This window comes from Macrotis lagotis, chromosome 8 (assembly GCF_037893015.1).
Source record: "Macrotis lagotis isolate mMagLag1 chromosome 8, bilby.v1.9.chrom.fasta, whole genome shotgun sequence".
Classification (NCBI taxonomy): Eukaryota; Metazoa; Chordata; class Mammalia; order Peramelemorphia; family Peramelidae; genus Macrotis; species Macrotis lagotis.
The window spans coordinates 43089477-43116709 of NC_133665.1; the positions used below are offsets into that span (position 1 = coordinate 43089477).

At 37.1% G+C, this 27233-nt stretch overlaps 1 protein-coding gene across 3 annotated transcripts in view; it reads left to right on the plus strand.

Annotated features, from left to right (window-relative positions):
- The window catches only part of ABITRAM (actin binding transcription modulator), a 181352-nt gene extending 156564 nt beyond the window's left edge, over window positions 1–24788 (plus strand). The window contains exon 7 of one of the 3 annotated variants that reach the window (XR_012470786.1): window positions 24359–24788. The gene's annotated coding sequence lies outside the window, so the exon portion shown is untranslated. Of the gene's footprint in view, window positions 1–17189; window positions 17401–24358 lie in introns of those variants that run through there. The other 2 variants (XR_012470783.1, XR_012470784.1) reach the window with 2 other exon arrangements.
- The last annotated feature ends 2445 nt before the right edge of the window (window positions 24789–27233 follow it).

Sequence of the window (27233 nt, forward strand, 5' to 3'; positions counted from 1 at the left end):
GCACAAATCTGTGTTAGATGCTTAGAATACAAAAGCAAACAAAAACCCAATTCCCTGCTGCTAAGGGCCTTAAATTCTACTGGAGAATACAACCTGGTTACAAGTAAGTACAGGGGTAAACCTATGATCAAAATCTGACCCTATATCAGGGCCATGAAGCAGTAGATACTCTTTCAGAACTCCACCAGCTTCTAAGACCAAGAACTGTGGGAAGGCTTTTGGAATTCTTCACAGTGAGTTCTGTGAGAGAAGCACCTGAGGAGAGGGACAAGGAAGAAGGGAATATATGGAGGAGAGATGTTGGCAGATTGGCTTGGGCACGCCAGTTTTTTCAAATTCAGCTGACTATGATGATTAGGTGACTGTTTCTGCAGACTGACTGGTCCTGGGGAGAGAATGATGAAATGTATAGTACTGAACATACACAGTTTGGTGAGATCAACCCTACCGAAACATTCCTTCCTTCTATTACTCCAAGCCATGGAGGAAGCCATTACATTCCCTGTCCCCTATTTAAGCAGGAAATGTGTTTCCTGCCCAATCAGTCAGAAACTTAGTTCTGGCTTCTGTGTTTAAAAAAAAATAATGTGCTCCCCACCTTCTACCTTTCCATTGAATAAAATGGAAAAACAAAATCCTCTATTATAAATCTGTACAATCAAAGCAAAATATATTCATTCCTGCACTGGCCATTTTTTGCTACTAGGTAGTACAATGGACAGGGTGGCAGGCCTAGAGTAATAAAAATGAATTCAAAATATGACTTCAAATACCAGCAGTGAGATATTGGACAAGTCATTTAACTTCTGTTTGCCTCAGTTTCCTCAACTGTGAAATGACAATAACAGCACCTAACAGGGTCATTATGAGGATCAAATGAGATATTTATAAAGTAATTCACACAGTTCCTTGTACATTCATATATATATATATATATATATATATATATATATATATATATACACATGTGTTTGTGTGTATATGTAATAGAAAAAGAAGAGAGACAGAGAGAGAGAGAGAGAGTAGTTGTTCAGTCATGACTCCATTATCTATACTATCTGTGGGATTCTCTTGGCAAAGTTACTGAAGTGGTTTACCATTTCCTTCTCTAGTAAAGTAAACTGAGGTTAAGTGATTTGCTGAGACTCACACATCTTATGTCTAAGGCAGTATTGAAACTCAGGTCTTCCTGACTCCAGATCCAGTACTCTATCATCTAAGACACTTATCTGCTTCTTTCACATGGTAGACACTATATAAAAGTTTATTTCCTTCCCTTCCCTCCTTCTCCATTTATGTCTCATTCTGTGCTCTGAGTCTTTCACTTCTCAAGAGGTGGTTGGTCACTGTATTAACTAGATTTCCTAAGATCTTCAAAATTAATCATCTGTAAAATGTAGTTATTGTATAGATTGTTCTTCTGGTTCAGCTCATTTCACTCTTCATCGTTTAGCCAATAAATATTAATCACTAAACATTTATTAATGTTTATTGTTTTATTAATTTATTTTTTAAATTAATTTTTATATTTAAAAATTTTGTTTTAACAAAATAAATTTATTTATTTATGTGCTGGCATTGTGCTAGGACAGCCCCTGCCCTCAAGGAGTTTACAATATTTTATTTTTATTTTATAAATTTATTTTCATCCATATACACATGTATATTTTTAAGTTACAAAATTTCCTTCCACCCTCCCTTCCCACCTCCCTCACCTCAGTGGCATGTTAGCATTGTACATACATATTTTAATAAACATATTTACAGATTAGTAATTTTCAGCATGGGAAATTAGGATTAAGGGAAAGAGATGCATAAGAAAGCATTTTTATAAAGTATTCATCAGATTATGAGCAGTTGGGGGTTTTTTTGTGTGTGTATGTTTTGTTTTGTTTTGATTTTCTTTCTCTGGATGAGGATAGCATAGTCCATAGCTGGTCTAATATAGTAGTCCTAAGTGTCTGGACTGTTGAGAGGAGCTGCTTCCATTAAGGTTCTTCATCTCACAATTTTGTTATTGATGTGTACATTGTTCTCTTGGTTCTGTTCCCTTTATTCAGCATGAGATTCTGTAAATCATTCCATGCTTCTCTAGAGTCTGACCATTTATGGGTTTTTTATAGAACAATAATATTCCATAGTATTCATGTATCATACCAGCCATTCCCCAATTGATGGACATCCCTTCAATTACCAATTCTTTGCCACTACAAAAAGAGCTGCTATGAATATTTTGGATCATGTAGGACTTTTCCCTTTTTATATAATTTCTTCTGGATATAACTAGAATTGGAATTGCTGAGTCAAAGGGTATAAACAGTTTTATTGCTCTTTGACATAGTTCCATATTGCTCTCCAGAAAGGTTAGATTCATTCACAATTCCACCAGCAATGCATCAATGTCCCAATCCTCCCACAACTTCTCCAACATTGATCATTTTCCCTTTTTTCTCATCTTGGCCAATCTGATAGGTGTGTGATGATACCTCATTGTTGTTTTAATTTGCATTTCTCTAATCAATAATGATTTGGAGCATTTTTTCATATGATTATATATAGCTTTAATTTCTTCATTTGAAAACTGTCTGTTCATATCCTTTGACCATTTATCAATTGGAGAATGACTTGTGACCTTATAAATTTGATGCAATTCTCCATATATTTTAGAAATGAGACCTTTATCAGAACCCCTAGTTGTGAAGATTGTTTACCAGCTTTCTGCTTTCCTTTTAATTTTGGCAGCATTGATTTTATTAGTGCAAAAAGTTTAATAGAGTCAAAATCATTCATTCTGCAGTATATAATGTGCTCTAATTCTTGTTTGGTCATAAACTTATACCCTTTCCATAGATCTGATAGATAATTTCTTGGTCTATTAATTTATCTATAGTATTTATCTATATCATTCCTTATGTCTAATTCCTGTATCTATTTTGACCTTATTTTGGTATAGGGTGTGAGATGTGGATCTATGCCTAGTTTTTGCCATGTTATTTTCCAGTTTCCCCAACAATTTTGTCAAATAGTGAGTTTTTTATCCCAGAAGCTGATATCTTTGGGTTTGTCAAATAGTAGATGGCTATAGTCATTTACTGTGACTTCTTTTGAACCTGTCCTAATACATTGATCCATTACTTTGTTTCTTCACCAGTACCAGGCAGTTTTGATGACTTGATGAAAAAATGATGTTTGTACTTGTTGCTTTTACTATCTCACCTCCCATTCATTTTCCACAATCCTCCTTTACTCCCCAATGTTCTCTCCAAGATCTTTATGGTTAAATCCAATGACTTTTTCTCTGTCCTCATCATAGACTCTCTGTAATATTGATGTTGTTGACCACCACCTTCATCTACATTCCCTCCTCTCCATGTTTTAGTTTTAGATCTGGTAGAGCTAGATCATCTCCATTTACATTTTTTTCATCAGTTCCCTTACTATTTCTCATCCTTTTGTTGAGGAGCTCACAGTCTAATGGGGGAAGGCAACACATAAAAAGAAGCCATTTTGTAGAATGATGAGTTTCTGGAGATCATGAAATCTAGAAGTTCAACAGAGTAGGAAATAATGACACAAATTCCTTGGTTGCCTTCCTCAGACAGAGGGTCTGAGAGGACCTCTCATATGTCCACCACCATCCTTCTTCAACCAGGGACCCCAGGGGCAGAGAGTGCTAAGGAGGTAAGAGATTCAGAGTTGATTTCAATCTTGCAAAATGATGAGATTTTAGAGATCATGAAAGCTAGAATGTCAGCAGATTCTTACAGTTCATATAGATTTTTCCAGTTTTCTCTGAAAATATCTCCTTTATCATTTTTCACAACATAATAGTATTCTATCATATTCATATGCCATAACTTGTTTAACCATGGTCACTTGGGTTCCAATTCTTTGCTGCCATGAAAAGTGGTAAACTTTCCTCTTTCTTTCATCTTTTAGACCTAGTATTACTATCATTGGGTCAAAAGTATGCATAGTACAATAACTTTTATTGATAGTTTTAATTGCCTTTTAAAAATGGCTGGATTAGTTCATAGCTTCCCCATTGCTACATTAAGGTAAGATAATTCAGTTTCCTTTTTTTTTTGTCAACCTTGCCCAAATAATAAATGTGAGGCGAAACCTCAGAATTGTTTTATTTTAATTTCTTTAATTAATAATGATTTAGAACACTTTTTCATATCTTTTGATAGCTTGGATTTCTTCCTCTTAAAAACTGCTTATTAATATCCTTTAACTATTAATTGGGGAATAGTTTTTGTTATAAATTTAAATCTATTCCTTACATATTTTAGAAATAAGACTTTTGTCAGAAAAATTAACTTCAAAGATTTTGCCCTCCCATTTTACCTTATTTTCTTTTCATATTATCAGCATTTTTGGGTACAAAATCTTTTTAAGTTTATATATTCAAAATTAACCATTTTACTTCTTAGTAGGTTTATTTCCAATGCTGGTCATCTTTTTGGCCTTTTCTTCACTTTCTTCCTTCCCCCACCTTCTTTAAACTATGGATTAACCCAGAAGTAGATTAGAAAGAAAGCAAATAGTGTGCTAAATTTAGTATGTTGATGTTAGATAGGTGGCAGCCATGGGAAAGATAAAACTGAAATATGATCAGGAGTGCATCTTTTACCCCTTCTAGTTCTCTCTGCAACATCTTTCTAAGCTAACTTAAGGTGATAAGCAGAATTGAAAGCAGAGAAAGAGATTTATATTCTAAATTACAAATTTTCCCTAGAGTCTAGGGCGTGTGGCCCTCAAAGCCCATTCATGCAATATTACATTTTATTATATTGATAATATGGATTTCATTGTAATAATATTAGGTTCTATATGTGACTTTTGGCAAATTTTTTGGTAGATGATACGACTCAGAAGAAAACCCATGCCCACCTAGATTTGTTGCTGCAAGCCATAAGCTAATAATGAAGAGGAAGACGAGAAGGTTATTTTTATGTGGGCTATCTCCTTGTTCCCCTATCCTCCTCTTTCTGATCATACTATAAATGAGGTATATCTGGGCTACATAGTAAAAGAAAAATTAAGGGAGAATGTACTTACTGGGAAGATTATGGAGGAGATTAGTCCTTGAGCTAAATCTTGAAGGAAGACAGATTTTGAAGTATGGACTGTATGAATGCATGAAGGTAGGAAATGGAGTGTTTAGTTAGAGGAACAATAAGCAGACCAGCCTGGCTAGAATGTAGAGGTTATGAAAGGGATTACAAAAGGTAATATAAAGGTAAGTGGAAACCAGATAATGGAAGATCCTTTGCCTGGAGGAGTTCAGAACCAGAATCTGGGTTGATTAAGATGTAAATGCTAGGCCAAGATGCTTGTGTTTTATATACTAGAGGCAATTGTGGGTCAGATGACTCTGGAGGAGAAAGTGAAGCTTGTGATTTAGCATAGCACCCCCTCACTCAAATCTAATTCATGTGCTTGTCATGGCATTACTTCTCTGATGTGGTCTTTGAAAATAAAAAAAAATATTATTGGCAGCTAAATGGAGATAGAAGAAATTAGGAGATTGTTCCAGTATGGGAGACAAAGTGAGAGTCTATTACAGTAACTTAGGTGAATGTTGTTATGGGACTAAACTAGAATGGTGGCTATAATGACTATAGTCAAAGATCTGAATATGAGAGATATGGAGAGAGAATTGACATGACTTGATAAGTAATTTGATGTAGATGATGAGGAAAATGGAAGAATGATGGATGATTCCAAGGTTAGGAATCTGGGTAATTGGGAGGATTAGACTGTGCTCAATAGAAATAGCAAAATTTGGAGGAGGATAAAGTTGAGAAAAGGGGAAGATAATTTTAAGCTTATTTTATTCTATCTCAAGTGGGCCATCATTGCATGGCAAATCTTTTTGCTCTTCCCTGCTTGACTATCTGTCCCACTCCCCATAACAGTCATTCCAAACTCTTCTCCTCACCTCTCCTTTGTTCTCTGTCTGTCTTTCACTCTCTCATTTTTTAGATTTTCTTGTCCACTGATTTCTTAATTTATTTATTTTTTATTCTCATTTTGTACATATGTTTTTCTTTACATTAATAAAATATACTTGTTTACAAGTAAACAAAATACCCGCCCCCCCATGAATATAGATAGACTTGCTTGGGCAAAAAAGTAAAGGGGGAGGAAAAAAATTAAAATAAAAAAATAATAGTAATAATTGTAAGTATGGCCAGGTGGTGCAATGGACGAAGCACCAGCCCTGGAGCCACGAGCACCCGAGTCCATATCCAGCCTTGTAAACCCAATAATCACCCAGCCATGTGACATGCAAGCCACCCGATCCCCACTGCCCTGCAAAAACCAAAAAGAAGAAGAAAAAAGACCCAAAATAAAAAATAAAATAGTAATCATAGTAGGGGTGGCTGGGTGGCAGACAGAGCATTGGCCCTTGATCCAGGAGCACCTGGGTCTGAATCTGGCCCCAGACACCCAATGATCACCCTTCTATGTGGCCCCAGGTAGGCCACCCAGCCCTACTTGCTCTGCACCCTCCCCCAAATAATAATAACAAAAAATGTGTTTCAGTCTTTGTTCCAACACCATCAACTCTGTCGTGAGTGGATCACATTCTTTATAAGTCCATCACAAAAGTTACTTCCATATTTTTCCAATGTTGCCATTGCTGATCGCAACTCCCTCTTTTCTTATTCCTCCACTACCATGTACTATATTTTCTCTCTCCTTTCACTCTGACTCTGCTGTAGGGTTGCTGAGTGGCGCAGCAGACAGATCCCTGGTCCTGGGGCCAAGAAGCCTTGAGCTCCCATACCACCCCTTAGGCCTAGCATCCACCTGGCCCTATGGTCCTGGGCAGGCCATCCAATCCCAGCCCCTTGCAAGAAGTAAAAAAAAATGTGTTATATCTGACCACTATCCCCCCATGGTCCATCCTCTCCTCCTTTATTCACATCCCCACCCCTTCCCCCTGCTCCCCCCTCCTTCTTACTCCAGTTGTCTATACCCCATTGAGTATATTTGCTGTTTCCTCTCCTAGTCATCTTTGATGAGAGCAAAGGTTCCCTCATTCCCCCTTGCCTCCCCCCTTCCATATCATTGCAATAGCTCATTGTAATAAAAAAAAATCTTATTATGTAAAATAGCTTGGACTATTCCCCCTCTCCTTTTTCTTTCTCCCATTCCATTTCTCTTTTTTTCTTATTGACTCCATTTTTACACCATATTTTATCTTCAAATTCAGCTTTCTCCTGTGCTTCAACTATAAAAGCTCCCTCTACCTGCTCTATTAACTGAGATGGTTCATATGAATATTATCAGTATCATTTTTCTATACATGCAGTTCATCCTCATTAAGTCCCTCATATTTCCCCCCTCTCCTCCAATCTCCATGCTTCACCTGAGTCCTGTATCTGAAGATCAAACCTTCTGTTCAGCTCTGTCCATTCCAAAAGGAACCTTTGAAATTCCCCTGGTTCACTGAAAGTCCATCTTTTTCCCTGGAAGAGGACATTCAACCTTGCTGGGTAGTTCATTCTTGGCTGCATTCTAAGCTCTTTTGCCTTCCGGTATATTGTATTCCAAGCCCTATGAGCTTCCAATGTAGCTGCTGCTAAGTCCTGTGTGATCCTGACTGCAGCTCCACGATATTTGAACTGTGTCCTTCTGGCTGCTTGTAATATTTTCTCTTTGACTTGGGAGTTCTGGAACTTGGCTATAATATTCCTAGGGGTTGGTTTTTTGGGATCTCTTTCTCAGGGGGATTGGTGGATTCTTTCCATTTCTATTTTTGCCCTCTGCTTCTAGAATATCAGGGCAATTTTCCTGTAGTAATTCTTAGAAAATGATGTCAAGGCTCTTTTCCTGATCATGACTTTCAGGTATTCCAATAATTTTCAAATTATCTTTCCTAAGTCTGTTTTCCATATCAGTTGTTTTTTTCAATGAGATGTTTCACATTTTCTAATTTTTCATTTTTTGGTTTTGAAGTATTGATTCCTGATTTCTGGTAAATTCATCAATCTCCCTGAATTCTATTCTTTGTCTGAAGGATTTATTCTCCTCAGAGAGTTTTCTTATCTCTTTTTCCATCTGGCCAATTTTGCTTTTTAAAGCATTCTTCTCCTCAATAACTTTTTGAACTGTTTTATCCATTTGACCTAAGCTGGTTTTCAGCATGCTATTTTCTTCAGCATTTTTTTGGATTTCCTTGACTAAGCTGCTGACTTCATTTTCATATTTTTCCTGCATCTCTCTCCTTTCTTTTCCCAGTTTTTATTCTAACTCCCTCATTTGATTTTCAAAGTCTTTTTTGAGCTTTATCATAGCCTGAGCCCAATTTCTGTTTTTCTTGGAGTCTTTAGATGCAGGAGCTTGTGCTTCCTCATCTTCAGACTGAGTATTTTGATCCTTCTTGGGCTCATTTGCAAAATATTTCTCAATGGTCTTCCTCTTGTTTCTTTGTTCATTTTCCCAGCCTAAGCCTGTTTTTTTGGGGGTGCTTCCTGAGCTTTTGGGACACTCCCACAATGGTCTCAGTGTGTGAGGTTCTGTCCTCCCTCCTGGTCTGTAAATGACCATAAGCGCTCCCCTTTGCCACGGGGCTGAGGTGGGGGGTGGGCCCTGCTGTTCTATGGGGGGCCTAGACTGAGATCAGGATCTGAATGTGGTCAGAGCCCCAGAGTCCGTTTCCAGGGGCAGAGGACAGAGTTCCGCTGTCTCTCTCTCTTCACTCCCCTCCCTCAGCTCAATGGGCTCATGCCCTGGGGGCTCCTGCTTACTGGCTCCACCTGCTTCTGTTTCCAGGTCTAGGCTGCTGAAAGACCAGGCTGCTGGCTGTGTGCCCTGAGGGCTGGGCTCCATGTGCTTGCTCTGGCAGAGGTCCCTTTGCTGTTCCCCCACTTTGTGCTGGTGCTCCCAGGGGTGCAGCTCAGGAGACTCCCCCGCTGCTGTGAGCTGAGGCTCCCAGCACCCTGGGGCTGCCTCTGGGAGGCTGAAGTTCTTTTGGCTCTGGCAGGCCACCCCTCTGGTGGGCCACCCCTCCGGCCCCGGGGAGCAGAGCCTTTCTGCTCTTTTCCAGGTTACCTTGAGTGGGAGAACTGCCTCACTGGGTCCCTTTGTGGGTTCTGTCTCTCGAAAGTTTAGTTAGAGTCCTTAGTTTGTGAGTTTTTATCAGAGAGCTCCTAAGACTCGATCCCTTCATGTCGCCATCTTGGCTCCGCCCTCGTCCACTGATTTCTTTACTGCCTTCAAATATAGCCAGAATTTGTCCATTCTTAAAAAAAAATATTTATTGTAGCTTACCATTCCATATCTTTTCTCCCTTCATGGCTAAATTCCCAGGGGAAAAATGATGTTTGTACTTGTTGCTTTTACTATCTCCCCTCCCATTCTTTTTCCAGCTCCTTACAATCTTCTTTACTCCCCTATGTTCTCTCCAAGGTCATCAATGATGTCTTTATGGTTAAATCCAATGACATTTTCTCTGTCCTCATCATAACCTCTCTGTAATATTGATGTTGTTGACCACCCCCTTCATCTACATTCCTTCCTCTCCATGTTTTTATGGCATCACTTTATCATCATTCTCTTCCTAACTGCCTGAGGGATTCTTAGTCTGTTCTGCCTCAGCAGCAGCCATGTTCTGTTCTTGGATATACCCAGCCTATTTCTTGGATCCTTTTCTTTTTTTCTCTTTACGTTCTTTTATGGATGAAACTATCTCTACACAGATGACTCTCAGAGATGTACATCTGACCCCTACTTCTCTGCTGAGCAGGACAAGATCTTCAGTTACCTGCTAACATTCTCCATCTGGATTCTCATAGGTTTCTCAAATTCAGACCATTCAAAACAGAACTCATCTTTCACTCTAAATCTGCTTTCTCCTAACTTAACTCTTTGTTGAAGGTGTCAACATTCTTCTAATCACTTGAACTTGAGTCATTCCCATTTCACTCTCACTCCTCCTCCTCCTCCCCATCCAATCAGTTACTAAGTCTTGGGTATTCAGCCTCTTCATCACTTCTTCATCTGGATATGTCTATATATTCAGACCCTTCTTCCCACTCATACCACAACTACCAAAATTCAGACCTTCATCACATATATTATCTAGATTATTGCTATGTCAAATAAAATAGCACTGGTAAAGTACTTAGCATAGTTTGGGCCAATGCTAAATATGCTAAATGCTAAATAATTGTTTTTCTGATACAGTCATTTTTAGTCATGTGCAACTCATTGTGATCCCATTTGGAATTTCCTTGACAAAGATATTGGAGTGGTTTGTCTTCCTTCTCCAGTTCATTTTACAGATGAGGAAACTAAGGCAAACAGGATTATGTGACTTGCCCAGTGTCACAGTCTACTTTGTATATGAGGCCAGATTTGAATTTAGGTATAGAAGTCTTCCTGACTCCATGTCTAGCACTCTATCCATTGAGTCACTTAGCTGTTACCTAGGAAATGCAGACTGAAAGGATCAGGGAAATGAATGGGAGGTGAGACAGTCATATATGAGTATAAATGTTAGTTTTGTTATTGCTGTTATTATCATTGTAATTCTACTTAATTTCCCTGTATCCAATTTTTGATCTTCTCCAATCCACCTTCCACAAAACTGCCAAATTTATATATCTAAAGTACAGAACTGACCACTTCACTCCTCTGTTCAAAATGCTGCAGTGATTCTCTGTTACCTCAAGGATACTCCTTTATTTGGTATTTAAAGTCTTTAACAATCTGGTTGTAGCCTATACATACATACATACATACATACATACATATATACATACATAGCTATCTGTTTCTGAGACTGTATTTGAACTTCAGTCTTCCTAATTGCAGGTCCCATTCTGGTTTCACTGTATCATATAGTTGTCTTCTCATTTCATCTCTTTAACACATGCTGCCTCCCATGCAGATAGGCAATTCCAATTCATCTTTGCCTTTAGAAAGTCCAACCTCAACTCTAGTGCCACCTCTGTGAAGAGATCTTTCCTAATTACCCTAGGTGTTACTGATTTCTCATAACTTTGTATTTATTTGTTTATATTCTGTATTTACTTATCTATTGTATTTATTTGTATATATTCTGTATTTACTTATCTATTGTATTTCTTTGTATATATCCTGAATTTACTTATCTATTGTGTGTATATATATATATATATATATATATATATATATATATCTATATAATCCTGGCTTTACTTATCTATTGTATATATTTGTATATATCCTGAATTTACTTCTCTATTGTATTTATTTGTATATATCCTGGATTTACTTATCTGTTTATTTATCCTATGGTTTGCCAACAGCAGAATGTAAGTTTCTAATAAATTGCAAGCCAGGTTGTTTTTGTTTTTATTTTTATTTTGTTTTTGTTTTTTAAACACTAAACCTGAAGTAGGAAAAGTATACCAAAGATAGAAACTCTCAGGGAACTGTCAATAGGAGAAAGTCAGACTTTTTTGGCTGCACATGAAAGAAAGAACATTCTCCCTTGGAGTAAAATCAATTAATTAGTTATTGATAGCAGCTGAAAATTAATGTAAGCAAGTTCAAACTCAGAAGACTCTTTAAAGGCTTGTCTTCCTTCTGTGCTACAACCTTTCACCATCAGCATCACAAGAACCCCATCTGGGAAGTAGCACATCACTTGATCTGTTAACCCTTATCAAGCAGTACCAAGAATGGTCCTTAAGGGTGCATATAACTCTGTTCCTAGGATTTCAGTCAGCTGAACAAGCATTTTAAAAATCTACTATGTGACAGACACTGTCCTAAATACTGGAGATGCAAAGAAAAGATAGACTTTGTACACAAGGAGTTCACAATCCAATGGACAATATGCGAACAAATATGTATAAACAAGCCATATATAAGATAAAAAGGAAATAACAACAAGAAGACACTAGAACTAAGGAGGATTGAGAGTCTTCCTGTAGAAAGTGGGATTTTAGCTGGGTATAGAAGGAAGTCAGGAGGTGGAAATGAAAGCGAGCATGGGACTAGCTCAAGAAAATTCTTCTAGTCCAGAGGTTATTGGAAGCTGGGGACTGTAAAATGAAGACACATTGTTCATATTCTCATTGTCTGTTGTGTGAATCTACCCACATAAATTTTGTGACCATTCTTGATTTAGGTTCTACTCTAGTCTACAACCACTTTTAAATGTTGAGAAGAGCGCTGCCAGCCCCAGATCTCTACCTGGAAGACAGGAAGTCCATAAATTCTATCAGATCAATAGCTTCTTTAAGTTTTGATAGGGGATAGAAGCTTGGACTTAAATCCTAGAAACCCTTTTGTCTCCTTTAGCTAACCTGCTCTGAGTGGAAACCTGTGTTCACCCAAGTCTTGATAGATTGAGAGACCTCAGGTAGCTTTTGAGATGCCTTGTTTATGAAAACTATGGCCATTAAGGTCCAAAGTTATCACTCCCTGAGGCAGGGGACATCCATAGGAACCTCTTTGTCCTATAATCAAGAGTGCCATTATCACCATAGAATTTCCCTCATTCTGCTTTGATGTTCAAATTCTCCAGTTACAGAAAGGAGAGAAGGAGAGGAAGGGAATAAACCAGACACTGGGCTAAACTCTTTTCTTTTTCATTTTTTTTAATAAGGCAATGGGATTAAGTGATTTGCCCAAGGTCACACAGCTAGGTAATTACTAAATGTCTGAGGCCAGATTTGAACTTAGGTACTCCTGACTCCAGGGCTGGCGCTCTATCCACTGTGCCACCTAGCTGCCCCTCAATAATTTTTTAACATTTCTTTCTCTACCTCCCTTGCCTCCCTCCTCCCTTGACAGAAAACAATGTAATATAGGCTCTTTATCTATAACCATACTAAACATAGATTCATATTATCCAAGTTGTGAAAAAAAGAATCACATCCAAGCTTAAAAGAAAAAAGATTAGAGAGAAAAAAACAACATAATTCATGACTTTTTAAATTGAAGATAATAAGCTTAAGCTTTGATCTGCATTAAACTCTATAGTTTCTTCTATGGATATGGATGGTATTTTCCATCACAAGTCTTTTAGAATTGTCTTTGATTATTATACTGTTGAAACAAGCAATTTAATTATAGTTGATCATCACCCAGTGTTGCTGCTAGTATGTAGAATGTTCTTCTGGTTCTGCTTATTTCTCTCTGCATCATAGAAGTCTTTCCAGGCTTTTCTGAAGTCCTGTCCCTCATGGTTTCTTATAGAATAAGAATGTTCCATCACATTCATATACCACAATTTGTTCAGTCATTGCTCATTGCTTTCTTATTGCTAAATAAAACAAATGAGGCAACCCTTCAATTTCCAATTCTTTGCCACAATGAAAAGAGCTGCTATAAATATTTTTGTACATGTGAGGGTTTTTTTTACCCTTTTTTGTGATCTCTTTGGGATACAGACCTAGAAATCATATTGCTGGAGTTTTATTGTCCTTTGGGTGTAATTCCAAATTGCTCTCCAGAATGTTTGGATCTGTTTACAACTCCACCAATAATGCATTAGTGTCCCAGTTTTTCCCACATCCCCTCCAATATTGATCATTTTCTTTTCTAATCATATTTGCCAATCTGATAGGTGAGAAGTGTTTTAATCTGCATTTCCCTAATCAGCAATGATTTAGAGTATTTTTTCATATAACTAAAGATAACTTTAATTTATTCATCTGAGAATTGCCTTTTCATATCCTTTGACCTTTTTATCAATTGGGGAATGCATTCTTATAAATTTGACTCAGTTCACTATATATTTGTCAGAAACACTAAAAGTTGTTTCCCAACTGATTGCATTTCTTTTGCTCTTGGCTTAATTGGTTTTATTTGAAGAAAATCTTTTTTAATTTAATGTAGTCAAAATTATCCATTTTGCAATTTATAATGTTCTCTATGTCTTCTTTGGTGATAAAGATATGATCTGTAGATGTGACAGAAAAACTATTCCTTTTCTTCTAATTGGTTTTTTAATCTAAATCCTGTGCCAATTTTGACCTTATCTTGGTAAAGAGTTTGAAATGTTGGTCAATGTCAAATTTCTGTCATATATCTTCCAGTTTTCCCAGCAGTTTTTTTTATTAAAGAGTTAGTTCTGATCCCAGAAGTTAGAATCTTGAGGTTTTACAAATAGCAGATTATTATAGTCATTTATTACTTTTTCTTTTGTACTTAATCTATTCCACTGATCTACCACTCTGTTTTTTAGCTAATACCAAACAGTTTTGATGACTGATGCTGTATAATATAATTTTAGATCTGGTATGCCTAGGCCACCTTCCTTTGCATTTTTCATGAATTTCCTTGATATTCTTGACCTTTTGTTCCTCCATATGAATTACCAGCTCAATAAAGTAATTTTTTGGAAGTTTGTTTGGTATGGCAATGAATAGGTAATTTAAGTAGAATTGTCATTATTATTATATTAGCTTGCTGTACCCATGAGCAATTGACATTTGCCTAGTTATTTAGCTCTGATTTTATTTGTATGAAAAATATTTTATAGTTTTTTTCATATAGTTTCTGATTCTTCCTTGGCAGGTAAGACTCCCAAGTATTATATGTTATCTGCAGTTACTTTAAACAGGATTTCTCTATCTCTTGCTCTTGTGTCTTGTTAGTAATATATATAGAAATGCTGAGAATTTATGTGGGTTTATTTTATATCCTGCAACTTTGCTAAAATAGCTAATTGTTACAAATAGTTTTTTAGATGATTTTCTAGGGTTCTCTAGCTATAGTATCTTCTCAGCTGCAAAGAGTGAGACTTTTGTTTCTTCATTACCTATTCTAATTCCTTCAACTTCTTTTTTCTTCTGTCATTGTTAAATCTAACATTTATGATATAATACTGAATAATAATGGTGATAACAGACATCCTTATTTCACCCCTGAACTTAGTGGGAATGCTTTTAGCTTATCCCCATAACATATAATGCAACTGCTTATTGTTTTAAGGAATATTCCTTTTATTCCTGTACTCTCTAGTGCTTTAAGTAGGAATGGGTGCTATATTTTGTCAAAAACTTTTTTTAGCATCTATTGAGATAATCATATGATTCTGTAGGTTTGTTATTGATAATGGTCAATTATGCTGATAGTTTTCCTTATATTGAACCAACCCTGCATTCCTGGTATAAATCTTGCTTGATTGCTAAGTTCTTTTTAATGAATATTATTTCAATTGATTCTCACAAAAGCCCATTTTATAGTTGAGGAAACTGAAGCCTCACATCCTTACTATCTGTATGATACTGGCTAAGACTCTTAAAATCAACATCAGTTTCTCTTATCTTTAAAATGGGAGTGATAATAGCACCTTCCTTTCTAGAGTTGTGAGAATAAAATGGGTAATTTTTATGAAGTGCTTTTTAAACACTAAAGTGTTGTAAATTATTTGCAAGTTTGCAAGTATTTCCACTCTTTCCCCTGTTTATAATCCTTTAATTTTCTTCTTTCAATGTTCTAGGATAGTTTTGCTTAGATGAGTATCTTGCAAATTTTCTTGAATTTGGTTTTGTACTCTACTGTGCCACTCCTCTTTTTTTCAAATTTATTTTTATTAAAGATATTATTTGAGTTTTACAATTTTCCCCCCAATCTTACTTCCCTCCCCCAGCCCCCTCCACTGAAAGCAATCTGTCAGTCTCTACTCTGTTTCCATGCTGTACATTGATCCAAATTGAGTGTGATGAGAGAGAAATCATATCTTTAAGGAAGAGACAAAAAGTCTAAGAAATAACAAGATCTGGCAATAAGATATCTGGGTTTTTTTCCTAAATTAGAGGGAATAGTCCTTGAACTTTATTCAAACTCCACGGCTCTTTATCTAGATACAGATGGCACTCCTTTGCAGACAGCCAAAAATTGTTCCCGATTGTTGCGCTGATGGAATGAGCGAGACCTTCAAGGTTGAACATCACCCCCATATTGCTGTTAGGGTGTACTGTGTTTTTCTGGTTCTGCTCATCTCACTCAGCATCAGTTCATGCAAATCCCTCCAGGCTTCCCTGAAATCCTGTCCCTCCTAGTTTCTAATAGAACAATAGTGTTCCATGACATACATATACCACAGTTTGCTAAGCCATTCCCCAATTGAAGGACATTTACTTGATTTCCAATTCTTTACCACCACAAACAGGGCTGCTATAAATATTTTTGTACAAGTGATGTTTTTACCCTTTTTCATGATCTCTTCAGGGTATAGACCCAGTAGTGGTATTGCTGGGTCAAAGGGTATGCTCATTTTTGTTGCCCTTTGGACGTAGTTCCAAATTGCTCTCCAGAAATGTTGGATGAGTTCACAGCTCCACCAACAGTGTAATAGTGTCCCAGATTGCCCACAACCTTTCCAACAATGATCATGATCCTTTCTGGTCATACTGGCCAATCTGAGAGGTGTGAAGTGGTACCTCAGAGAAGCTTTAATTTGCATTTTTCTAATAACTAATGATTTAGAGCATTTTTTCATATGTGTGCCACTCCTCTTTAAAAAGATTATATTGTTAGGGGCAGCTAGGTGGCATAATGGATAAAGCACCAGCCCTGGAGTCAGGAGTACCTGGGTTCAAATACAGTCTCAGACACTTAATAATTACCTAGCTGTGTGGCCTTAGGCAAGCCACTTAACCCCGTTTGCCTTACAAAAACCTAAAAAAAAAAGATTATATTGCTCATAATTGTCCATAATATTTCTTCCTAAAATTTTACAGATGGGTTTATATTCTCATTCAGTATTGTCTATAGCAGCCATCTCCCTCTGGCAAATTAATTCTTTTAGTCTCATTAATGTAACAATTAGTTTGTATTTCTTAGACATCTGAATGATATCATCTTCATGTTAATGTCATTTCTATTGTCCATTTCTAATTTTTTATTATTTAATTTTTAAAATAATCCCAGAATAAATCATTTTTTAGTATTCCCTATTTTGAACAAATATTAATCAAGTCTACCCACTCCACTTAGTGATAAGAAGTTATACATAGATACTTATCAGGGGAGACACTTTCACTAGGTGCAAACAAGGGACTTTGTCATGCCCTTTGGGACTTGTATGAAAACATTGAGTTAGTTGGAATTAGAGAGTTGAATGCTTGGACGTTGAGACGAGAGAACTTCCAGCTAAGCTTGGGGGGATGGGGGAGGGATTTGATTCAAGCCCCAGTCTCAGGTTTTTTCTCCCTCCTTGCCAAAAGGAAACCTTGTGAACTTGGAAGTGTCCAAAGGATTTGAGCTTTTTACTTAGCATCATAGCAGTATCTCTAGAATTCCTGATGGCAGCATCCACACAGAGTGAAGGACAGTCAAGGCATGATGAAGAAAGCATATTCAAGGATCTTCAAAACACCCTGCAGAAAGTTACAATACACATAAGAGGACATGGCCCAGAACACTCTCAGTGTCCCTCCAACATAAAATAGAATTGGTAAATATTTAATAAAATTAATAAAAATGCAATAAAACATAGATAATGTTAATATGTGGTTTTCTAAGTCACTATATGGTCCACAGGGATCCTTATATATGGTTTAGTGGCCCCTGTTTCTGATTGAGTTTGATTCTACTGATCTAACCTCTATAGGACTCTAGCAAAAGGAATTCCAAAAATTTGCTTCCTAAGTTCGAGCCCACTTTTCCCTGGGCTTTGCCATATACCTGTGAGAGAGTGTCACAAACTTTTAGGAGTAATGTTTGTATCAACTCTACCAATTATATTACTTTACTTTTCAGGAAGCTAATAATGTTTGACTGACTAAATCAATGATAATCAAGGGGGAGGAGGAGCTCACCAGAGAAAGCTTATTACAGAGATATCTCAATCCCTTTTAAGGATACTCAGATTGAGACTTAGACTCATCAGTGCAAGTGTGACTTGTAATAGTTCATGTTCTATAGTCCTCTTTCTTACACTTCTACAAATTCTGATTTTATCTTTGACAAGATGATTGTCTGACTGTTAGACATCTGACTCAAGTATAACTTTTACATAGAATAGAATGAAAAAGTCTTCATTAAGCTATTACGGTATGCTAGAAATTGTGCTAAAAGTTCTGGGGACACAAATAGAAAATGGAGATCCTACCTGTTCTAATAGGGCTGACTTCCTAAAAGACCGAGACAGCACTTAAAGGAAATTTCACTTTCATGGCAAGAGGTACTTAGGTTTATCAGGCAAAGTATTTGGCTAGGTTTTCAGGCACTGAGGACCTTGGGGAGCCATATCAGGGCAGATGGTCCTTGATTACTGATGGTGAATCCAGTCTTATAATGGAGTTAGAGATTGGAGCTCTCTAATACCTTGGATAGAGGTGAGTATGAGAAGGGTATGGGTGGAAACAGAGCAGAGCGTGTTGAGTTGGGGAAGGGGAAGATCAGAGTTTTCTGCCATGGCAGACAGTGGTATTGGTCTGGAACTGGGTTGCCCATTATGAGTAGCTTGGTGACATATTGGATAGAGTACCTTTCTTTTGAGTTCAAATCCTGTCTCAGACATTTAGTATCTGTGTGATCCTGGGGAAGTCACTTAACTTTGTTTACCTTAGTTCTTTTTTTTTTTTTAGTTTTTGCAAGGCAATGGGGTTAAGTGGCTTGCCCAAGGCCACATAGCTAGGTAATTATTAAGTGTCTGAGGCCAGATTTGAACTCAGGTACTCCTGACTCCAGGGCCAGTGCTCTATCTACTGCATCACCTAGCCGCCCCTTACCTTAGTTCTTAATCTAAAAAATGAGCTGGAGAAGGAAAATACAAACTACTCCAATGTCTTTGCCAAGACAATTCCAAAGAGGGTCATGAAGAGTTGAACATGAATGAAAAATGACTGAACAACAACAACCACTTATTATAATACAATCTTTTTTATTATTATTTGACATTTGGCATCTAATACTATTTGACATTTAGCATATATATCACTTCCTTTTTTAATATAGAGAGGCATGAGACTTCTGTGTATCTATAAATCTTTGGTTTCTATAACTTCTTTTTCTTGAACTAGATGCCTATTTCCTTCATGGATTTCTGTCTTTACTTGGTTAACCTCTTGATATTTGAGTATTTTACTAAAACCATGCTCCTTTCCTTTAAGTAAGTTCATTCTTCCTCACAGTTTGCCAATCTCTGCTACATATCAATGGCCATATGAATCTATTCTATAGATTCAAAGACTGTTATAGTTGAAAATCACCACAGGAATTATTTTTTTCTCCCTCATCCTCTTTCAGATGAGGAAATTGAATAGTAATTTTTTTTAGATTTTTGCAAGGCAGATGGGGTTAAGTAGCTTGCCCAAGGCCACACAGCTAGTTAATTATTAAGTATCTGAGGTCGGATTTGAACTCAGGTACTCCTGACTCTAGGGCCTGTGCTCTATCCACTGTGCCACCTAGCTGTCCCTCAGATGAGGAAATTGAAGCCAAGACAGGTTAAGTGATTTGTCTAAGATCACAAAGCAATAATAGAGTTTGGGTTAGGTGCCTAAGTTCTCCAACTTCAAATCCATTAGTCTTTACTATACTGCACACACAAGTTCCCTCTTGGTGTCTATTTTATCTAAATATTCAAGCTGCTTATCTCTGGGGGCCCTAGATGGACAAGGTACAGCACAGGGAAAACACACACACACACACACACACACACACACACACACACACACACACACACACATATACTCACATACTCACATCCTTCCCCTGGTCATTTATACCAGCTGAGAGATATAAGGGTCAAAGAACTAAGACAGAAGCAAAGAAACCCTTGAGAGTAGGACTGTCATGACCATGGAGGTTCATTGCAGAGGAACCCCTTCTCATTTTGTCTCTCAATCACACTGTCCTTCATTTAGCATCATGATGGTCCACTTAGATAACAACAGTGGCTTGTCCCTATTTTGGGTCTTCTTAAATAGCCTATGGTTAATGCCCTGAAAGGTACAGGATCACCAGGTAAATTGCACTTGTGTACTATTTGCTTCCCTGTCTACCCAGTGATGGTTTTGTATCTGTTGTTAATATGCAATTTATGTGGATAGCTCTATTCTTTGACCATTTCATGGTTTCATTTCCTTAGGTCATAGAATAACAAGATGGATGCATTCTAAAACAATGCTTAATAAATATTCTCTACTCATGCCATGTATGACTTAACCAAGTTCCTTCAAGTCTACTGGAGTAGTGATATCACCCAGATCCCCAAGCTCTCCTCTAAATCTATAAAAAGGAATCCCATTGCGAACACCTGAGCAGGACCTAGATCACAGGGATATAGATTTCAAAAGAATCTTAGAAGTCATCTATTCTAATCCTTTTCTTGTATTAGTGAAGAAATTGAGAATCAGAGTGGTTAAATGGCTTGACAGAGTCATACAATAAGTGCCTTAGGCAGGATGTGAACCTAGGTCTTACTGACTTCAAGTTCAATGTTCTATCTACTACACTATCAGCTATCAACCAATTACTATTTACTAATATGTAAGTTAAGATAGTAGCACCCTCTGAACTCTACTTCAATCCTGGTCCCATGACCATTATTCAAAGGAGCAAAAGTTGTTGAGAAGGGACCCCATCATCATCACCACCACCACCACTACCAAAAATTGCTGGCTAATTGCAGCTGACAGGGCAGACAAACCATCTTAGCTGAAGCATCAAGATTTTTTTTTCTTATTGCTTTTTGAATTTTACAATTTTCCTCCCAATCTCTCTTCCCTCCCCCCACCCACAAAAGAAGGCAGTCTGATAGTCTTTATGTTGCTTCCATGCTACACAATGACCAAAATTGAATGTGCTGAGAGAGAAATCATATCCTTAAGGAAAAAATAAAATATAAGGGATAGCAAAATTTCATAATTAGATGCATTTTTTTTTAAAAAATGAAAGGTAGATGCAACTAGATGGCACAGTGGATGGAACACTGGCCCTGGAGTCAGGAGTACCTGAGTTCAAATCCAGCCTCAAACACTTAATAATTACCTAGCTGTGTGACCTTGGGCAAGCCACTTAACCCCATTTGCCTTGCAAAAAAAAACCCTAAAAATAATTAAAGGTAATAGTCTTTGGTCTTTGTTTAAACTCTATAATTCTTTCTTAATTGTCCCTGATTGTTGCACTTTTGAAATGAGCAAGACCATTAAGGTTGATCAACACCCCCATGTTGCTGATAGAGTGTTCTGGTTCTGCTCATTTCACTCAGCATCAGTTCATGCAAATCCTTCCAGGCTTCTCTGAATTCCCATACCTCCTGGTTTCTAATAGAACAATAGTGTTCCATAACACACATATACCACAATTTGTTCATCCATTCCCCAATTGAGCATTCAATCAATTTCCAATTCTTTGCCACCACAAATAGAGTTGCTATGAATATTTTTGTACAAGTGATATTTTACCCTTTTTCATGATCTCTTTAGGGTATAGACCCAGTAGTGGTATTGCTGGATCAAAGGGTATGCTCATTTTTATTGCCCTTTGGACGTAATTCCAAATTGCTCTCCAGAAAGGTTAAATGAGTTCACAGCTCCACCAACAATGTATTAGTGTCCCAGATTTCCCACATCCCTTATAACATTGAGCATTGTCCTTTCTGGTCATATTGGCCAGTCTGAGAGATATGAGGTGGTACCTCAGAGAGAACATCAAGATATCTTTAAGGAAAGACAGGAAGGCATATTATCAGCTAGGTCAAAACCACTGGCACCATTCTGACTGCAACTGGTCCCCTTAGAATTCTGTTGAGACAGCTCAGGACCCAAAACTTGAGACTTGGGGAGAAATGTCCCCAGATCAATCTGTAGTCTTGCTTCCAACCTAGCTTCTGCAACTATCATAAATGGGAGTAACCCTTGTATCTACATGACATGATTCATGCCTCTTCATGTTCTACTCTGCTTGTCTCCTCAGCAGTCACAGCCCAGGAAGTTCTCACCAAAGTCTGCATCATGGTCAAATACTTTAATATCAGAAAACAATATGACTTTATTAAGAGACAACACTAATGAAGAGCATTAAGATCTGCTTTGCTGCTGCTGCATGCTAAGGACATGGTCCACCTGACTTACAGTTGAACCCTGTTAGAATGTGGGCTCTGTATGAGTAGGATTGGACTCCTTAAGAATAGTCTTGCTTCTCTAATGGTATACTCAGTACTTAGCATGATACTCTGCATGAAATAAGCACTTAGTAAATGCTCATTCATTCATTTATTCATTCCCACCCTACAAGTATCTCCACAAAATCCTGGAGCTCATACGCTGGGCCTCTGACTGGACCATAAGCCAAAGAATGGGACATTGAAAACTGCCTGACATCCAGCAAAGCTTCCATAATAATTAAGATCTCAAATTGGTGTTCCTGGCCTGCTGCAACCATTAGCAATTCATCAGAGATAATATTTCACTCATTTCCTGCGTGGTATCTCTCACCACCCCAGTGATCCTGAATGAAGTTGATATTTTCACTGAAATGGCACCATTTATCACAACATACAAACTCCAAAGGACCCAGAACATATATCACTGCATATGGCTTTTACTTCCATGGGTCCCTTCAAGATACCCTTTCAATTCAAAGTCCACACTTACTTTGAACTTCTGGAATAGTTTTCACACACACACATGCATATATATATATATATATATATATATATTACATATGCATGTATATTTCTATATATTACATATGTACATGCATGTACATTTCTGTATATTTGTGTATATAAATATATGTATAGATATTTGTCCAAAATATATCAACCATAAGTGAGTGACTGATGAGAGAGCAAATCAGATGCTCCAATTTGCTGAAGGGTAGATAAGATGACTAGCCTCTCAGAAATTTATATAATATTCCTCATATCCCCTTCATAGCTCCCCCACCCCATTCCCCTCCTCTTGTGAACTAAAGTTTTCATCCTCCAAAGTATCATGTCTATTCTCACAGCATTGCTCATGTGGCAGAGGAAAGGGAGAGGCAAGCATACTGGCTTACAGCCACAAACCTGTGAAAAGAACACTGCCTTGGGGAAGGAAGTTGCATCAGATAAAGATTATTTCACCAACACCTATTGATTCCAAATGAACTCCCCCAGCTTTAGATTATGCCCTATTTCCTACTTTTAGGATTTTACATTAGAGTAGGCATTTACAGAGCTCTTGTATGTCGTATCATTTATCCTTTCTCAAATCATGGCTTGGACCACATCCCATTTCCCCAAGAGAGGGTCTTTCTTCTGTTTCTGGTGATTGCTTCAGTCACTGTGTTTTTTACCTTATTTCTCTCCACTCACCTAACCAAGAGTAAGGGATCTCCTATGCTTTATCCCACCCAGCCCTTCATTGCTACTGCTGCCATAAGTTGTGTGGCATTCAACAACAACATTCCAACAAATGGAAAAAGTGAAAAAGGTCTATAGAGAAAAGGCCAGCTTGCTAACAAGATCAGTTTTCTTTGGGAAGTCTGGTCTGGCTCTCTCCAGAAAGACAATGAGGCAGGAACTCAAAATAAAAATCCTGCTCATGATATCCTTGTCTACAACTTCCCAGATTCCACTTGAAGATTCCTATAATAGTAAATTCGGTATTTCATGAGAAAGCCCATACTATTCTTGGACAGCTATAATTGTTGACTTTTTTTTTCCCTTCTGAGTCAGAGAAGAGTACCTCCCTGCAATTTCTACCCACTGTTCCTAGTTCTTTCTGGATCAAGAAGAATTAGTTTAATTCCTCTTCCAAAAAACAATCCCTCCTTATTTGAATAAGCAACCATGTCCTCCTTTAGTTTGTTTTTTTTAGACTCCCAATCTAGGGGCGGCTAGGTGGCGTAATGGATAGAGCACCAGCCTTGGAGTCAGGAATACCTGGGTTCAAATCCAGCCTCAGACACTTAACAATTACCTAGCTGTGTGGCCTTGGGCAAGCCACTTAACCCCATTTGCCTTGCAAAAACCTAAAAAAAAAAAAGACTCCCAATCCTCAGGTGGCACAGTGGATGGAACATTTGACCTGCAATTAGGAAAACTTGAGTTCAAATTTGACCTCAGTCACCTACCAGCTGTGTGACCCTGAGCAAATCACTTAAATCTGTTTCCTTATCTATAAAATGATCTGGAGAAGGAAATAGAAAACCACTTGTATCTTTGCTAAAAAAACCCCAAATGGGGTAATGAAACAAGACAATTGGATGTGTCTTCTTTGTGTTTCTTTGCCTGATTAAAGGAGATTCTTTGTAGTCTGGGTTCTGATTTCACATTCAACTAACCTTGGTAACTTCAGAGTTACCATTATCTTTTAATTGCCAAATCAAATGACCTTTTCTCAATCCTCATTCTTCTTGAATATAAAATCAACATCTTCTGACTGACTCTTTCCTCTAGGCTTTTTGTGATGGAGTCCTCACTGGGACCTGGAGAAGCCAGGATTCAGAATGACAACAAAAAGCTTTCAAAGTAACTTTTATGACTTTGTTGACTTGAAAGAACAGTAATCCTAAAATGGGATGTATCCAGCCTTGAAGACAGCCATGTGAATTGAAGAGATTATGCGATCCTGGGTCTTCATTTGGTCATGGTTGCACCATAGAAGGCACCTGTTCTACATTCATTAATGTGCACTTTGGAGGAGTTGGCATGAGAATGACCCCAGCCCTTGGTTTGACTTGCATGAAGAAATGGATCTAATAGAAACTATTTGGACTGTGCAGAGGTGATCTGAAATGTCCATTTCAGTGGTCCCACAAAGGACTGCTTGTTTTTGTGGTTTTAAGGTTTACAAATAATCATTGCTACTTTTTAAAGGCATTTCATCAATGTGTGCTTGTGAGTTTTTATTTAGTATTTCTTTGTGTAGAGGTAATAAATCAGTTGTTCTGTATCCAATTTATACTGAGCATATTTCTCCTCCTCAGTCTTGGGGAGACCATAGACATTAGCCAAATGTAAGTTTTATAATTTTTAAAAGTAAATTTAAATAATATAATTCCTTTGTTTTGTAGGGTGTGAGAAAAGGAGCCTGATCTCTCTTTAAGACTGAATTGAGCCTCCCTCCAAATAAATGGGGCTATCTACTGGAGTCAGCTACAATTATTATTGTTAAACTAAAATGGATAGGACTTGAAATATAGTTACTTATATTAACTAATCCTCCCTTTATTTCAATTGAATTTGTCATTGTGTTGTGTGTTATTTTCACATTAGGAAATACACAGTTGATTAGACACTTTGGGGTGCTTGTCACTGTGCATGCTATTTGTCCTTGGTGCCAAAACACTACATTTCATAGCTATAGCTCTGAGACACACACATATGTGTATATGTATACTCAAAACATGTTTACCTATGTACGTACTTTAGTTAACTATCTATAATTTAAGTAAAGTTTTTTCATCCCAGATGTCATAACTCTGTGATATAAACATATAAAACTACAACTTTCTGTATCACTTAAATATGCATGTATATACATATACATATACATTTCTATGCAAATAGATATAGATGCATAGATATAGAGGGAACTGGGTCCAGATTTCCTCATTTAAAAGTTCCTTGTATCAGTGCAATTACTGTATCCAGGCCCTATCCCCTCCCAGCAACACACAACACATGCCACACAACCACATGACACATGTGATATATGTATGCATGTGTATTTATACATACACATATAGATAAACCTGATCCTGATTGCCCCCCTCTCTCCTCATATATATGTATTTACATACATATGTATAAAGCACTTGAACCTATTACCACAATTGTATAGGGAAATGGAAGAAATCTAGTTCTAATTTCACTATGTCCCATCTCTGCAACTTGTATTTAAGTCAACTTAGGAAATTAGCCAGCACTGATTAGGAATTAGCCCTGTCCCAGGGTCACAGAGACAGTATGAGTTAGAGGGAGGGAAGGAGATTTCTATTTACTCTTCCAGTCTGTCTCTCTCCAGGAATAATCCATATCTATATCTATATCTAATCTCTATCTCTATTACTCTATATCTAATTTATATTCATATCCATATATATATATATACACATATCCATATGTATAAAAGTATTTACTTGTTTGGGGCCTGTCATATATAAACTGTGATTTAGGAGTCTTTGATAGCAAGTTCTTCCCCACTGCCTTATGCCATTCAGATAATATTAGACTAAATCTTACTTCTGTTCATTCAAGTGACTATAGAGAGTAGTTCCCCCATCCCCACCCCCTACCCCCAACAACTTCTTTTGATGTGTTCTTAGTGTACACATATTATTTACATGAAAATGAATCAGAGACAGTCTTAAAAACATGCTAGGAGTTATAGTTAGAAGGAAACTTAAAGATTTTGTCCCACTTTCTCATTTCACATAGTTTATAAACATTCAAGAATTCAGGAACTTGAAGCAGAAATAGCTGAACATATTTTTCTCCCTCTTTGGAACAATCGTTAATTGTATGTCAAGAGAAATACTCTAGAGAAATGCTTCTAACAGCATTGAAAGAAGCATGTGGGCAGCTAGTACCATTTTACTAATTAAAGGATCCTTTTACCATGGCCACCTCTTAAAAAATGACAAGCATTTAAAATAGAAAATAAAAAATAGCAAGAGGTGACACAACAAAGCTATTGTGGTAGTAGTGAAATTTGACTGAAAGTAAGGTTTTCAAATTCTAAAGGGGTCACAATTTCCATATTTTGAGATATAACTATTTTCATTAAATAGCAAAACCACTCACATAATAATATGTAAGACCAGTTCTATTTTTTCTTATAGCATTCAACAGGAAAAAGGAATGTGTCTAGGCTCCTCAATTGGGTTGATCAAGGAAATGGCAAGTTTTAGGGTTGCTAATCAGGATTACTGGAGGCAGATGGTCAATGAGGGTTTATTTATATCCTACTTTGCTAAAGTTGTTAATTGTTTCAAGTAGTTTATTAGTTCATTTTCAAGGATTCTCTAAGTATACCATCATATCATCTACAAATAATAAAAGTTTTGTTTCCTCATTGCCTATTCTAATTTCTTTAATTCTTTAATTTTCTTCTGCTATTGCTAAAGATGACCTTTCTAATACAATAATGATTAATAGTGGTGATAATGAGCAAACTTATTTCTCCCCTGTTCTTATTGAGAATGCTTCTAGATTATCCCCATTATATATAATGCTTGCTGAACTAATAAATAAAACTAAAAGTTGGTTTTATGTGAAAAAGGTCAATAAAACAGATAAACCTTTAAATTGTTGAAAAAAAGAAGAAAGC